The sequence below is a fragment of the Ambystoma mexicanum genome, chromosome 6p (genome assembly GCF_040938575.1).
Source record: "Ambystoma mexicanum isolate Mex_15411 chromosome 6p, UKY_AmexF1_1, whole genome shotgun sequence".
In the NCBI taxonomy this organism is placed as follows: domain Eukaryota; kingdom Metazoa; phylum Chordata; class Amphibia; order Caudata; family Ambystomatidae; genus Ambystoma; species Ambystoma mexicanum.
Genome location: NC_090935.1, coordinates 809,319,360 through 809,336,608, shown reverse-complemented (window position 1 = coordinate 809,336,608; position 17,249 = coordinate 809,319,360).

Below are 17,249 nucleotides of genomic sequence, written 5' to 3'. Positions count from 1 at the left end.
ATCCCCGTGAAAAGGCAGAGGCCGCCACCCTTGCGGCGTTAAGCCCGGTGGAGATAAGGCTGATAGCTGTGCTGTTGTGAGGCTGTTGGGTGGATGGTGGTGAGGTGACTTGGATAAATTTTCGGTACACTTATTTGTTGTACTGCTTTTTAATTACTGTGAGGATTTAATTTAAATTGATCTTAAGCCATCTTCTTAGTAGGTTACAATCCTGTAGGTCATAGGTATAGTATATCAATTGTTGGTTTTAATTTCTCATTTCTCATTTTTTAATGTTCACCCTGAAGTCAGGTATGCCCTCTGATAGTACTAGAGACCCAATGGTGCCGCGGCCCAGTGAAGTGCTGGGTACTTTGGCTCAAGCATCTTCCCCTCAGACGCCTTCTAATAAAATTATTCCAAATACCCAGGAGAAGTCTAAAAGTGGAACACGGGTGTCAAGGAAAAATATTATCTTGACTCCAACTACTAATAACCCCAATCATAATGATATACGTAAATTTTATGAAACAGTTCAAAGGGGAAGATCCCTGTCTGAGCCAATGAACCTGTCTCTTCCGGTGGCTAAAACGCCCAAAGTGGGTGTACCAAATTCAGCTATAACTGATGTGAATTTACTAGAAACCCCCTTAAAGGTTGTTACTCCTGTTTCCATTCTAAGAACTACCATTTCAGATCAGACATTATTAACTGTATCGCACTCTCCTACAAAAATTTTTAAACCCATTTCAACTTGTGCCACTGTTGTAGAAGAATCAATGCATGAGAGTGAAGCCCAATTCAATTCGAACTCTATTGTAACACATGAAACGTCCATTTTGAATGAATCAATGTCTTCTGTAATTATTGAAACAGTGGGACATGTTAGTCCCGTTAAATCTTTTTCACCCTCTCACTCAGACCCCATTGACTGTAGGGATTTAGAAAGCTCGAGGGCTTCAACTAAGATCGATTATGCCCAACCGTGCTCCATGGATTCAACTAGAGTGGATGAGGAGTCCTTTCTAAATCCAACTCCGCGTCGCTGTCTAACTACTGAAAAGAAAAAACAAGGCACTTCGATAGCCACAAACTCGGCCCTTTTAGAGGTCACGCTGGGGGCAATCAATACCACGATTCATAGCTTATTCAAGCTTTTTGATTCCTTAGAGCATAAAATAACTGCTCAATCAGATAAGCTAAACATCATTAGTGAATGGATGAAAGTGAACTCAGGGAAATGTATGTTAAATAAATCTGAAGGGAACTTGGAAAAAAGAATCTCTCTTCTTGAAACATATGTTTTATCTCAGCAAGCTCTACTTGGAAATTCTGGTACATCTATTATGCAACGTACTTGCACTATGGAAGCCGTCAGCGCTGTACCTGTGCCTTTAACCTCCGCACTACCAACATTCCCTAACGTTATTCGACCAATTGAATGTGTGGATGATATCAGAATTGCAAAAAGCAATGAATCTTGGATTAGCCTAGATTCTTCAGCGTTGGAGGTTGTCCAACAAATTGATCATACTAAAACACACGGTAGTCAAAAATCCAATGCTCAAGGGAATAGTCGCTTAATGGTGACCAATAAAAAATCAAAAGTTGTAACCTCAAAGATTGGCCCCAAAAAAAATCTTCAAAAGCGTCTCCCGGTAGAAGTTCAAAAAATTACTTCTTGCCTACCATTTGTTTCTATAGATAGTGGTGCTGATACCACTCAGGTTAAACCAAACAATATTGTAAGTGTACCTACAGTAACTAATGCCACGTCAGGCACCTTTGTAACTTCACAAGTGACCCCTAAGGAGGTTTTGGTATTACCTGTGGAACATGATCCCCTGAATGAACTGGTAAATTTATTATTAACATCTTCCGATAAGACATATCCCCTGCCTGTGGTTTCGAGGAGTTCTTCAGCTCATTCACATCCAGCTTTAAGCAAGGAAGTTATGTATGCTCAAAGAGTCGATCTCCCAACAGGTTGTCCCGATCGATTAACCTCATTAAAAGTTGCGGTAGACTCGTATTTATCAAAAAAAATCTTAGAGGCCATGCCAGAACCATCAACTGGTAGAGCCCCGTCATCTCAGATACATAAACCACTCAATGATAGTGTTGTTGAAGTATCCTCCCGCAATAATGAATCCGGTACTGGTCTAAACCAGATTCTACCTTTAGGAATGAGTTGTAGTCAACAAAAAATTGCAAAAGAAACATTTAGAACGAACACAGAAACTGCCAAAGCCACTCATATTAATCCTGTAGTTGACGGTGGCACTGCATTGTCAAAGAAATTCAGCTCATTTCATACCTTGATTTTAAAGTGTCGCGATGGGTCTTACCCAAAATATGATTTATGTCGGGCTAGTGTCCTCAATATCTTTGGAGATGTTGAAGGGTTGGATGCTATTGCTTCCTCCGACCTAAACCAAATAGAATTCTTGTGTGATAAGAATCTTTCCGTTGTAAGACTATGGATTAAATCTGGATTAGTTCGCAACACTATTTGGAATGCAAGAATGGATCTATTTAATCTTGGGTTTTTATTAGCTCAAGATCCAGCTCGTCAACCCACCAATGATATAAACAAAGATTTTTTAAAATCCAAATCTCAATCGGAATGTGGCTGTAATTTCTGTATTAATAATCTACGTACAGGCATGCCGGCTTTAGTCAATTATAACTCATAACCATTAAAAAATGTGCTTTCTACTGATATCTCTTTAGCTTGTTGGAATACTCGAGGCTCCTCGCATTTGCAATGGTCATCAAATAATCAACTGAATACATTTGACATTGTTGCATTGCAAGAAACATGGTTATTAAAGTCGCCAGTTTGGGATGACCATGAGCTCAGTCTCCTTCCAGCTGAATACAGCGGTAAAGGTAGACCGACCGCTGGCTTACTAGTTGCGGTGAAAGTGAGCAAGGGTTTTAAAATCTCTCCCTGGCGAGCTCCAAACAAATATATACAATTGGTTAAAATCACTTTTCAGAAACTCACATATGCCCTTATTAATGTGTACAGAAACCCTGCAGGCATTACTGATGAAAACTTCTATATAGCCTTGTCATCTCTTTTTGAAATGATTTCTATTCAGGGTAATATATCTGGAACCCTTGTAATGGGGGATTTAAACTTTACTTGCATTGAACATAACCTAATGAATAAAAATCGTAATGGACTACGGTGGATGTCCTTTATGAATGATTTAGACCTAAAAATGGCAAATGGCACAATTTTAGGAGATATCCCCTCAATGAATACCTGGGAGCGAGGCAATTCTCAATCCACAATTGACTATGTATTTTTATCTAACAGCATATTTGAGAATGCCTCTAAATTTGTTGTCGTTAAACAAACAACTAGCGACCACCATTTGTTAGCTTTGTCTTGGTCGATCCCTGTACCAAATAGCCCTAAGAATGCATGTTATTATAAACAAATCTTGACACTAAATAATGGTAAAAATAGATTCAAGTGGTCTTCGGATAAATTGTTGGCTCTAAATGAAGCAATTCTATTGAACAATCAAAGAGCACTAGGAGCCTCGTCTTATATTGATGTTTTAAGCACTTTTGCAAACATCCAACCCGTCTTTAATAGAACTTTGAGAGGTCATGTTCATGGGTTTGATATGGCTCTCCATGAGAGAAAGAAAGCCCATCGTAAAGAGATCCGAATACTCCGAAAATTACCATTAGTTGAACAAATTAACGCGGTCAGGTCTGTCAACACAAAATATCGCAATTGGGTCCGATCAAGGAAAGCAACACTATATCAAATAGATAGTGAAAAGTTTTTACAAACATGCTGTAATAAAAATTCTGGTTTGATCTGGGCACTGCTAAATAAATGTGGCACAGTACCTCAAACACATTCCAAACTTAATGGTGTTCATGAAGCTGCGTGGATTAGACACTTTAACACTTTATATAAGGATCCCAAGATGAGTAGCTACATTTATAATGGTAGTACCTCAAGAAGTTGGGAGTTGCAATGCTCTGAAACTATGATTCTGTCTCTCATTAAAACAGCATCTTCGTCTAGAGCATCAGGCCCTGACGGCCTTAACAACTGGATGTTCAAACAAAATATAAATGAATGGGCGTCAATTCTTAATAACACATTTCAGTATATTTTACAAACTAAATGCTTACCAGATTCTTGGCGTTCGTCTGTCATCATCCCGATTTATAAAAAGGGTGATCGCCTAGATGCCAAAAGCTATCGTCCGATAGCGTTATTGGATGCTCCTGGGAAGTTGTTCACTAAGCTAGTATTAAGAGATTTTAACCTCTGGACATCGGCCGCCTGTCAATGTGACCCAGCCCAAACTGGCTTTGTCGCTGGTTTGGGTACCAGTGTCAACCTGCTTACTTTAAACGCCATCCGACAACAAGCTCAGTGTAAGAGACAGCCCACATACTTTGCATTTGTTGACTTACATTCCGCCTTTGATTCGGTCTCAAGACCCAAACTTATAAATAAGTTAATCAAAGCGGAGTGTCCCTCCACTCTTATAGACATCATTTTTGCATTACATTCAAAAACTAAAATCTTTGTAAGATTAAATTCCGAAGGTCTCTTATCATCCCCTGTATATACATATAGAGGGTTAAAACAGGGTTGTAGCTTAGCGTCTGCCTTGTTTAATTTTTTTATAAATGATGTTCGTTGGATTTTTTCTAAAGTCGTGGCCGACTCTCCCATGCTAAATGGTGTTAGAATTAGTGCATTATGGTATGCGGATGATCTTGTTCTTGTGTCAAAAACACCGAGTGGCCTTCGTAACCTTCTGTCAGCACTTTGCAACTATTTCAAAGAAAATGAATTACTTGTAAACACTGCTAAAACACAGATTGTTACGTTCTTCCCTAAAGGTTTACGCAAGCATCTGTTAACATGGCAAATTGAGACAATCCCCATAAAGATAGTTTTAAATTATGTTTATTTGGGCGTTGTTTTTGATGGTTGTCCCACATTACACTCACAGTTGAACAAAATTAAACAAAAGTTAATTATGGCAATATGTCAGACCCGAATAATTGTATCCAAGTATGGCAAATTTACACTTAAAGCAGCCATTTTGTTTTGGAATCAAAACGTTGTTCCAACTATTCTTTATGGTATGGAAACGCAAATCTTACCAATTGGATTTCTTAATCATTTAGAATCCAAATTCTGGCGAGCCATTCTGCATTTACCGCAATGCATCCCTGGAGTTATGATGCGCTACGAATTGGGCTTAATCTCATTATGTGCCCAACATAACTGGCGTTTATGTGCACTATTCCGCAAATGCTTGCTCTCCACGCAGGAAAATTGTGCCTTGTCGGCTATCTCCAGTTACATATTAACCTCACCAGAAAGGTTCCCGAAACAGTGGTCTTTTAACGTTCTCTCTATCATGGTAAAGGCTGATATCTCATTGGCCCTTTTATTAGATCAGCCAGAGAGAGCAAAGAAGAAAATCCATATGATGGATTGGATTGAGACTCGAGAAAAGTGTCTAACCTATAAAGATTTTGATCCTACAATATTTGCACCTAAAGCCTACAAAGATATCCCCTCGTATTTGCGCTTGGCTCCCTCTTCTGCTATTAGACATGACATCCTAAGGCTGCGATTTAATATCTGGCCTACTAGGGAAATTAAAGTAAGAAGAAAACAAATCCCACCAGATTTGGAATGGTGCAGGTTTTGTCAAAATATAACAATTGTTGAAACATTGCAACATTTACTATTGGAGTGCCCTGCCTCCAAGCTTTTGAGTTTACGAAATATACACTTTTCCAAATATTTTGGATATTTTGCACAAATAGATCCAAGCAATAGATGGATCGCCTTGGCTGCTTCTGACTGTATGGGTATAAGGATTGCTACTATTAATTTTTTAAAAGCTTTAAATCTGGAATGATTGATATATATTATGTCAAGTTAACACTTTTAAACTATGAAATCAGACTCGGAAGATGGTTGTAATTGTATTTGTATATGTCTGTTTCTTGATTCATTGCTTTTATTCTTGAATGAATTGAATCTTTTTTGTATTATGTATAAAATTGAAAAAGTTGTTGTAATACAACTCTAATCAATAAAAAAAAAAAAAAAAAAAAAAATATAATCCTTTCACTCAACCAATCCTTCGAGACTCTGGAAGGGCCCTTTGATGAACATACTCTTGCGCATAGTCCATAAATCCACCTACACTACACAAATGCACACCAACACAATAGAATGAAACACATAACAGTCACCTCAGTACCCCCTTATACATACAACTAACCAGTATGCATGCCTACTACCCCACTCTAACCTCATATGACCGACGCACCCACCATAAACACTAGCACACATCTGACGCACTAAGTCCTATCCATATGGTTAGAACAAGCAGGGCCTCCCCAATCAAAGTGAACCAACTCCCAGGCACAAGACAATGCACACAGGCACTAGTTTCTCCTGTTTATGAACCTCTCCTATCAACCTATCCTCACTAACATACCCTGCCCTCGTCTCTTGCAGAGCAACGTGAGCACCTGGAGACTGCCCTCTGGTGGTAGCGGTGCGTGATATAAATCAACATAAATAATAATATAACATACTTGCCAAGCATATTCTAAGTCAGGCTGGAGAAGAAAGACCCACTTAATTCCACTACCAGTAGTTGGGCAGTCTTTCGAGAGAATAGGCATGGATATTGTGAGCCCTTTGCTCCTCAAACCATCTCAGAGAACTGATAGCTCTTGGCCATGGCAGATCATGGCACAGGGTTCCCTGAAGCAGAAGCCTTGAGAAGCATCAACGGCCCTGTGGTGGCGAAGGCTTTAATAGGTATATTATCTTGCATGGGGTTCCCTAAAAAGGACATTTCTGACAGGCTTTACAGCTTCATTTCTGAGTTTATGAATGCCATGTGGGAGGAGTGTGGGGTAACCTCTACATTCTCTACAGCTTTCCGCTTACAAACCATTGGGCTTTTTTAGAGATTCAACAAAGACATTGATGGACATGATGGCTGGCTTGGATGAAAAATTGAGGAGGAAGTGGGATATCCTTGGGTCATGACTTCTGTTCACCTACCGAGAGGTGCCACAGAGCGGGACAGGGTTTAGCCCTTTAAGTTTGTGTTTGGACAACATGCAAGGTTCCCCTAAGGCTGGTGAATGAAGGATGGGAGGGAAATCCCATAAATCCTTCACATGACACAGTGCACCATGCACTTGGGTTCAGATCCAAGTACAGAGAAAAGAGTACCCACAATCTCAATGTCAGCCAGCAGTTCATGATCAAAAAAAGCACAGGCACGATCAAAAGTCCACAGTGACAAAGTACATTCCATGACATATGGTCTGGATTATGGAACCTCTCAAGCCCAGCACTTTTCTTGATAAGTGGATTAAGACATATATGGTTCTTGAGAAAATCTGTGAGGTTAACTACCTCATTGATATGAAGGACCCAAGGCAAATGCACAGGGTCTTTCATGTCAACCAGCTGAAGACTCATAACAACAGGGACGACTTAGTGTTGGTCTCGTAGCAGATGCTGACAGATCTCCTCCCAGACTAGTCACACACAGTGTCCATTTGTGGGTTCTTGGAGGGAGTTAAGCTAGACCTTTCAGAATGGCACATGCAAGAATACCAACATCTGCTGGGCCTGTTCATGAGTCTGTTCTCACTGACTCCAGGTAAAATAGATTGTTACATCCATGATATTGACACTGGGCAAAGAAAGCCAGTGAAAAGCAGAATTCCCCTGATGTCTGACAAGGTGAAGTACACCATCAAGGAGGGAGTCACAAAGATTTTGGATTTAGGGGTTATTGATCCATATGTTAGCACATGGGCTAGTCCTGTAGTATTGGTACCTAAAATGTCTGATAATGGGAAGACTGAAGCTAGTTTTTCAGCTACATAAGCTCATTTCTGTCACCAAGACTGTTGCTCCCCCTATACCTTATCCAAACGAGTTGATTGACAGATTAGAGGCTTTAAGTACATACAGTTTCAGTACCTTTGGCCTCATGGCTGTGTACTGGCATGGTGGCCTGACTGACAGGGCAAAGCAGAGGTCAGCATTTTTAACACCAGAAGAGAACTATAAGTTCACAGTTCATGCCCCGATGCCTTTTAAAGGATGGTATATCAGGTCCTATCTGGGTGAGAGAATGTCAGGGTAACCTACTTAGATGATGTTGCTGTATTCAACCAAACCTAGGGAGACCTTTTATCCCACCTGAAACAGGTGCTTCAAGTCATGCAGAACTCTGGCTTGACTTTCAAATCTTCCACATGATAGATATTAGATGGTATTGTGACTTACTTAGGATATTAGTTTTGGACAGTAAAAAACAATTGTGAAGGCCAAAGTGCGAGCTGTATTGAGACATCACACAGATGAGAACCGATACTACATGCCTTTGACTAAGGGTTATGGGACTATTGGCCTTCCCTTGAATGCCCCGACATCCAAGAAAATGCCACAGAAGGACACCTGGACCGCTGCCTGCCAAACAGACTTTCAAAGCTTGAAGGATGGTTAATGAAAGGCCCCAATTCATAAGATCCCGGATTATGAGCAGGAAATCATTATTCATCTGTACATGTGTATTTCGGAATTGGATTAGTGCTAGCAAAGTTAAACTTTAAAGGGGTCTAACAATAATACACCTACATTCGAAGGCACTTGACAAAGTGAGAGTGCAACTTAGTGACCATTGAGGAGGAGGCCTTTGCGGTTGTTTAGGCAGAATGCAAGTGGAAACCCTACATTTCTGGGTCTCAATTCACCATCCAAACTGACCACAGATGTCCGAGGTGGTTGATGGCCATGCAGGGAGGAATCCCAAGTTCCTTCCTTTGGCCATATCCCTACATGGTACTGAATATGGGCATCAAGCATAAACCTGGGTCACAGTTCTCCAATGTAGATGGCCTCTGTAGCTATTTTCACATTGAAGATGAGCCTGACTCTCAGAAGGGCAGTGTGCATTTTTTTTTACTCAAAGTGTATTACGGAATGCCATTTGGCAAGGGCGTGAATGCCCTAGCTGCTTTAACTTTTAATAAAATAAAATGATGCTGGTAATTCTGTTTCTGAAAGAGGAGTATGCTAATCAGAACCTGCTTTCATAGACCCCCATGTCAAAAGCATAGTGCACCCATGTGCCTTAGCTGCATCAGTCTCCTTATCGTTGTGGATCCCTGCTCTCCAGAAGCACAGAGTGGGCACATAGAATATATGTGCATCCATGATAGCTGCTGTAAATCAAAGTCACCACAGACAAAAGAAGCATTTCATTTAAATGTCTGTACCTACCTCTGAGGTCAAATTAAATAATGTTAATTTATGAGTCTGGAGGCAGGGTCATCTCTAAAAATAAGGCATACCTTGATATGGGATGGTGTCTAATAAGAACACACAATTATTAAACCCACCCCAATTCATTATCATATGTTTGTGATCCCTGTGAGCATGGTCAGGTATGTTAAGGTGATGTATAATCATGGCAAGCTTGGCTATCTCCAATGCCCCAAGTGAGGCAATAGCCATGATGCTGCCTTCCTTTGATTTTCCTGGTGGAAGTGTAACATCGCCTTTTAGGCACAGGAGCTCTCTCACTGAGAGCTTCTAGGACCTCTGATTCGAAGGGGCATTTTCACAACAAATGCCAACCTCACAGTACACTAGAACCTTACAACGGTCCTTTGAAGTCCGAAGGCATGGGAAAGGGGCAGCTTAGAGCAGCTAGAGGGAGAACGGTGGGTCTGAGAAGGGGTTTCAACATCTTGGTTTTATGTTAGGGCTTCTTTTCTGTCCCCTCCATTTCCTGCAGGGCAATGCACTCTGGGAATCACGTAAGAAAGAATCACAGCAACAGGGATTTGACCCCTTACAGAAGGATTGTTTTTTACAAATTCCAGTGACACTTTGACTTTTTATGGAAATTGTATCCCACACCCTCCTAGATAGATGTTGGACTTTCAGAAAGACAAGAAGAATTAATGGACCCTCTAATGGAAGTGCAGTGCATTCTAACGACCTCCAACAGTTAATTGAAGATAGAAGACAGTCAAGGCACAGGAGAGATCTGTCCCCTAAACACCCTCTAGGAACAGTATGGGTGAACTACTGTGGACCAGGGATTGATGCTCTGCCATTTGGACTTGAACCACGCTCCTCACTGGAGGTAAATAAACACTTGCAAGAGCCAGTGAAACACCCCCGATGTGAGAACAGAGCAAGAAGCACTCAACCTGTTCTTGAAGCCCCTGTTTTGTGACTCCAAGCTACAATAAATACCAAGGGCAGCTGGAATCCTGTTTGCAGAAGATTGAATAACACTAAAACTGCATTGTACACCCAATCAAACCAATACAACACCTGCAGTGTTCCTTCCGGCAATTGACTTCAAATGGCTCACCTGCCTATTCACACTGGCTCAACACTGCTTTGCACCAGTAGCACTCATCACCTCCTTGACTTGAACACATGCTCACTGCTGTGGAAGCCTTCAACTTGACTCATCTTCGAGCACTGCATCAAACTCTGAGTTGATCACCACAATCTGAACATCCGCTTGAATTTTTGCAAGGCATGGCGTCACGCAGTGACTCAATTCAGTTTTAACATTATCTCGTTCCCACACAACTCGACCGTTGACCTGCACCTGTTGGACAAAAACTGCACTGCTTTCATCAACGCATTTGCAATTCCCATGCACAGAGACCCATCGGGGTCCCCTCTCATAGAGGATAGGAAATCCACAGACACTCATAGTCCTGTGTTGTTTGAGTGTTAATGTTACTTCTTTCTTGTCTTGTACCATTGTGGAGCCAATCTTCCACTTCTCATCCTGAATACCGGAACAGATCCCCCTCAAGAACCTTTTGGGTGCATGTGCATCAGTACACTAGTCCTGTAATGGACTCAGACTGTGATCTTTACAGGCTGAATAATCCCAAAGCATCAATCAGGGATTTGATAACGAATTTCTTGGCTATTTTGTGAGCCACCTGCCTGCCCCAGAAAGCTGGCTCTAATTCACGAAATCCCAGCTTTTGATAACTCATCAATTATTTGCAATGCTCTCATTCCCAAGGAAGCCTCTGAATCTTTTATTTCCTCCTCTAATTCCCCCCGTTTCTCTCCCCTTCGACCTTCGACCAAGTAGACCGTCAATGTATTCCCATGGATCTTTTGTCAAACTCTCATGTGATAGACCTCCTGACCTCCTTTCCATGTCTCCACTTAGGTTCACTCTCATGACTTCACATCCCCTTCTATCTTGTATCCCCCTTCTCCTTCCTCCTGATATTCCAACAGACCCTTACTTGGAGGTCTGTCCTCCTTCCTCCTGCCAACTCCTACGAAAAACCCACTTTACAGCTCTTACTAACATCATCTCTGGTGTTCTTTCCACCCCTGCCAACTACTTGCCACATCCTCACTGCTATTATTTGCAACAACCTCTACATATCTCCTTGCCTCCTCCTTTACAGGGTTCTCTCCACCACACTCCTCACAACTGCTTGCTACCTCATCTCTTAAGCTTTTTCCTCCACCCTCCCCACAACTCCTTTAGTCCTCCTCTACAATGCTCTTTCCTTCTTCACCGTACAAATCCTTGTTACCTCCTAGCTGTTTCTTTGAACCTTCTTCCTGGTATTCTGTTATCCTTGTTTACAGAGTATCGACAGCATTCTGCCTCCATGGTCCTTTCACCGCCTGCCTAGTGTTCATCACAGCCTCCTTTCTCCTGCAATATCAGAGTCTCTCTTGCCACCTCCTAAGTTTCATACTGAACCTGTGGTGATTGTGTCATTTATTGAGCCACTGTCCTTCCCTGTGGGACATGCTTACCCAAAGAAAATGCATCCGTTGTTGATCATGAGTTTGGGACTGGGATTGGTTTGTTATACTAGATTGCTTCAGTGAACCTGATGTTTGTGCTGCCATGCAAAACCACAGTGAAATATGGACTGGGCACACAATAGACTTGCACATATTCTTTGATAGTCTTCTGCAGTGGAGCTGGGTATTGGTGGGCTATTTTAATCCAAACTGTTAATTTGAAATTATTTATTTGACTTTGTCCATAAAAAAAAATGATATATTTCTGGGGAATCGTACCACTTTCTCAAGTGCTACAGGATAAACAAGAAAAGGCAACACATTAAAATCAAAAATAGTGTTGCGGCACAGCCACCCATTATTACTGATGTTAAAAGGGAAGATCTTACCTAAGACTTCATGGACAATTCAATATCTTAAAACATTTGATGGCACACTCCGGGGTCTAAAGTAAATACACTAAACAGAAAGCATACAGTGATACACAAGGGAGTAATTAGAAATTACCAATGAGAAACAAGTCAGCAAAAAGACAAAAATACTCACATGTCTCAACCAATCCATGCCTGACCAAAAAGCCTAGGGGACAGACTATAGGGACAGTTCACAAATGGGTATTTGTCAACAATTCATCTCAAAATAATGTTACATTTAAATTAATGTTTTTTTTCAATTGGCATGCTCCTTTAGTCACAAATTCAGTTTCTAAAAAGAAGAATTGAAATGTTTTACACTGTAAAGGTCTGATGCCCTCAATCTTTCTGCAAGTGCGTGTTTTGATAGCTTCATGCTGAATCCACAAAGTGTTGTTACGTAATGTCGTTGTTTAACAACACTTTCCCTGTTAAACTGTCCTTTCTCCATTGCCAACCAAATTGGTTCCGCCTTCCACCACATTGTGTCTTTCAATTATCAGACGTTCGTCTCTTTCTGTTCTCTCATTTCCCTGATAACCCTGATACCACAGCCACATTGGCTCTCTCTTCTTTGCCTTTAGTTTTATTGTACCTCTAGTCTGTCTCCATCCTCATCTCATTCTGCTTCATCTCACATGAACTTGTGTTTTCGATTGGGCTGTGGCTAGCCAGACCAAGGGCATACAATGGTTGAAACCATTTTAAAGCTAAGTGGCACTGTCTTGGCAGCTTCCTGACTCCAGGATAAGCTGCTGGCGTTTGTACCATGTTGGACTCTGCTGCCTGAATGCTCTCCAATTCTGTTGTGTTGACAGCGAGCCTTCCTCTGCCAGCACAAATAAGCTTTGTAGTCCATCCCTCAAACTGAGTTTGTGTAGCAGTCACCTAGCTGTGTTCCTTTCTTCTCCAGGTAAGATGGTGGCTCTAAGGTTCCTTAAATGTGTAAGACTCTTGTGAAACTGGGCAGTTAAGTACTTTTTTGTTTTACTGTATCTAGGATTCTGAGGCTACAAGACAAGTGTACCTTCTCAGGGTAGGCAGCACTGAACAAGTGGTCTTTCCTATTCTCCAGGGCCTCCCGAGCCTCCAAAGCCTGAACAGTAGGTGACTTCATCACATTTCCTAATTATGCATAAGAAACAAGCGGTGTGTACATAAAAGTGATAACACTGACTGAGATAATGTTTTCGTAACAACAGTACACGTATAACAGAACATGTCTATGTCCATTTACCGAGTTCCTTTTCCACCAAAATCAAACAGAGAGCTCAACTATAAGTACAGCTATGCATCAAGGAAGACCGACACAAAACATTTTGATCGAGGATGACTGTTATGTTCCTGCCACGCGCGGAGGTATAGCGTGGTAGGCCGCAGCAGTAGGCCTCAATGACGCAGCTCCAGCCAGAGCGAGAAAGAAAGACACGACACACGCTGCTAGGGTCTGTGCCTGGAACTGCCTACCTCGCGCGGGGGCGGGGCTTTTATTCAGGCGCCCTACGTCACCGCGTAGCGGGCGAAGGGCGGATATAACATTCCTCCTTTATTATAAACAAAACACGACAATAACACACCAACTCAAACGTAACTGCTCCTACTCATAACAGAACTGCAGTTGCACACTCCCATTTCTAAACGTCCAGAGTCCAACCTACCACACATAGTCCTTAAGCCGAGGTGGCGGCTGGATGGCAGCCCTCAGGCTATACCGTCCACCCCGTGGGGCGGCTGCCACCGTCTCAGGGGATCTCTCACCTTCCACCTCCGGCTCACTCAGGTCCGGTTCGCTCCCCTGCTCCCACGTTCTGTCATCCGTGTGTCCTTCGTCTTGGAAATCTTCGGGTCCTTCCTCAACCCTCGGAGACTCCTCATCTTCTTGGGGACACTACCCATCCGTCCATAGGTTGCACGGGACCGCCTTAAAACATGATGCGTTGCGCGTCATCTGGCGATGTCCCCCTTGTGCAGTTATCATGGTCCCTCGTGTCTCACAAACAGTCCATGGGAGAGTCTCGTAACGGGAGTCCATTTTGGACTTTGACGGGTTCCGTAGCATGACCACCTGATCGCCCACTTGGTGGTCGGATGGTCGCGACCTCCTCTTGGTGCTCATATTTGCGTTGGCGTCCCTGCGTCGTCGGTCAGTGCGCACCTCGTCTAGCTCGTCCGGTCCCCTGCTGGGGTGGTGCGGGATGGACGACCTGATGACGGTGCCGAACATGAGATCCGCTTGGGGGACGCCTGTTGTGCAGTGCGGGGTGACCCGGTAGTTCCTCAGGAATCGATAGAGGTCAAACTTCCACGGGCTGGCATTTGCCTTGGACAGCCTCAGCACTTTGTTGAGTGTTCTCATGAAGCGTTCTACGTCGCCATTGGCCTGTGGCCATCTGGGCATGATGTGGTGGTACCGGATGTTTAGATCTTGCAGGTACTGTTTGAACTCCACCCCTTGGAAGGGGGCTCCATTATCACTTTTGATCGTGGTTGGTAGTCCATGTGTCGCGAACATCTTCTCAATGGCCGGGATGACCACGGCCGCTGCTGTGGACTCGACCACCTCAACTTCGGGGTATTGAGAGTGGTCATCGATTGCCACCAGGAGGTACAGGCCCTCCCGTAGTTTGCAAAAGTCAATGCTTATTGCGTCCCACCTGCCAGAGCCCCTTTCCGCCGATAAGATGGGTTCCGGATCTGGTGGGGCTCCAGTTATGAGGCACGGAAGGCAGGTGTTGACCAGAGTTTCGACTTTTTCGTCAATGCGAGGGAACCACACTCAGTGTCGTATGCGCGCCTTCGTTCGAGCCATCCCTTGGTAGCCCTCATGGGTGAGTGCCACTATCCGGTCGTGCAGGCCTGGTGGGATGACGATGCGATCTCCGCGGAGCAACAGCCCCTGGTTTATTATCAATAAGTCTTGGCGGATGGTGAACATTCCTGTGAGGAATGCTTTTGCCTCCTCCGTCCGGTTATGCGTGTTGCTCATGAATGACCTCCAGTCGCCCGAAATGGTGGCGTCCTTCACCAGATCGCAACAAGGATCGCTGCATGTCTCCTCCGCGATGTCCTCAGTGCTGACCGCCTTCGGCCTCATTGCTCGCACCACCTGACAGATGTGCTCTTCGGTCTCTTCGGCCACCTGGACTTCCTGCGGCGTTGCCTCTCTCGGGTGCCTGGAGAGGAAGGCTGCCGGGTTGCCACATCCCGGTTGATACTGGAGCTCAAAGTTGTACTGCTGAAGGTGTAGCAGCCATTTGGCTATTCTGGCCGGTGGGTGTGATGAGGTGCCCATGAAGATGGGGAGGAGGGGCTTGTGGTCCATAATGGCTGGGAACTTGCGGCCATATAGGTACATGTGGAAATGGCGACACCCCCATAGTACGGCGATTGCTTCTTTCTCGATGTGCGAGTACCTCTGCTCCGTCGCCGTGAGAGCATGCGACACGTAGGCGATGGGTCTCTTCTCGCCTTCGTTGGTGACCTGCATGAGGATGGCCCCCAGGCCGACAGGGCTGGCGTTGACGTAGAGCTCCGTCGGAAGGGCAGTGTTATAGTACGCCATTCTCGTCTCTGCGGACAGCGACTCTTTAATGCTCTCGAAAGCATCTTGGCAAGCTTTTCCCCACTCCCACTTCGCATTGAGCTTTGTGAGTTCACGGAGGGGTTCCGACAGTGTGGCCAGGTTTCAAATTAATCTTCCACAGTACGTGGCCATACCCAAAAAGCTGCGGACGTCAGTGGAAGTCTTGGGTGGGTTTGCGGCCTGTATGTCAGCGACCTTTTGGGGGTCCGGCGAGACACCAGAACTGCTGAACTTGTAGCCGAAAAAAGCTATGTCTGTCTTAAAAAACTCACATTTTTCCTCGTGGATGGTTAGGCCCGCCGCCTCCAACCGGTCCAGCAGCATCTCCAACCTCCTCGAGTGTTCCTCCTTGTTCTGGGCGTGGATCAGGATGTCATCACTGACATTGAGGACACCTGGGATGTCCCGGATGACTTCCTGTATAGTCTGTTGGAAGACTTCGGCTGCTGACGATATGCCGAAGCTCAGACGCTTGTATCTCCGCAGACCCAAGTGCGTGGAGAAAGTCATTATGTACCGGGAGTCTTTGTGTAGCTTCAGCTGGTGGTAGTCTGCCTTCAGGTCAACTTTTGAGAAGACTCTGGATCCCGTGAGATCAGCCACTATCTCGTCGAGGGTTGGCGTAATATGGCGCTCCCTCTTGATGGCGGTATTCGGGAGCCGCATATCTATGCAAATGCGGACCTTCCCCGGCTGTTTGGGTTTCCGGGTGACCACCATCGGGGACACCCATGGTGTCGGCCCTGTTACCTCCTCGATGATGCCGGCTTTTTCCAACTCTTTCAGTTCCAGCACGACCTGCTCTCGCATGTGGAAGGGGGTCCTCCGGTGCCTGACGGCCCTTGGCTGAACCGACTTGTCGATGTGGAGTTTAATTGTCTTTCCCTTCAGGCACCCAATCCCGTTCAGTAGGTTCGGATGTCGCGCCATGAGCTTCTCGACCTCGTGGGCTTCCCCAATTTGATTGACGAATTGTATGAGCCCTAAGTCCTCCGCCGCATCCCCGCTCAGGAGACATTCGACACCGACGTCCACAACGTAGACTTTTCACGGTAGGTGGTTCTCCCCATGGATGAGGGTCGTGCGGAACCTGCCGACAACCGGTAGCGGCTTCTTGCAGCCATATGTGAACAGGAGGGTGTCAGTGTTTTTGAGGGACGGTTGCGGCTGTAGTGTCTTGAACGTGGACGTGGGCATGACATTCACAGAGGCCCCCGTGTCAATGGTCATCCATATCTGTTGGTTTTGGATGGTGACCTGACATTTCCGTCTCCGAAGCCCTCTCTTCTGCGTGCCTCGTGGTCGATCCAGGGCTGACACTAGGTAGACTTTTCTATCTTTGGTCCGCTGCTCTCTGCCAGGGTCTAATTGAGTCCCTGTGATGTCGTCACCGTCTTCCTCAATC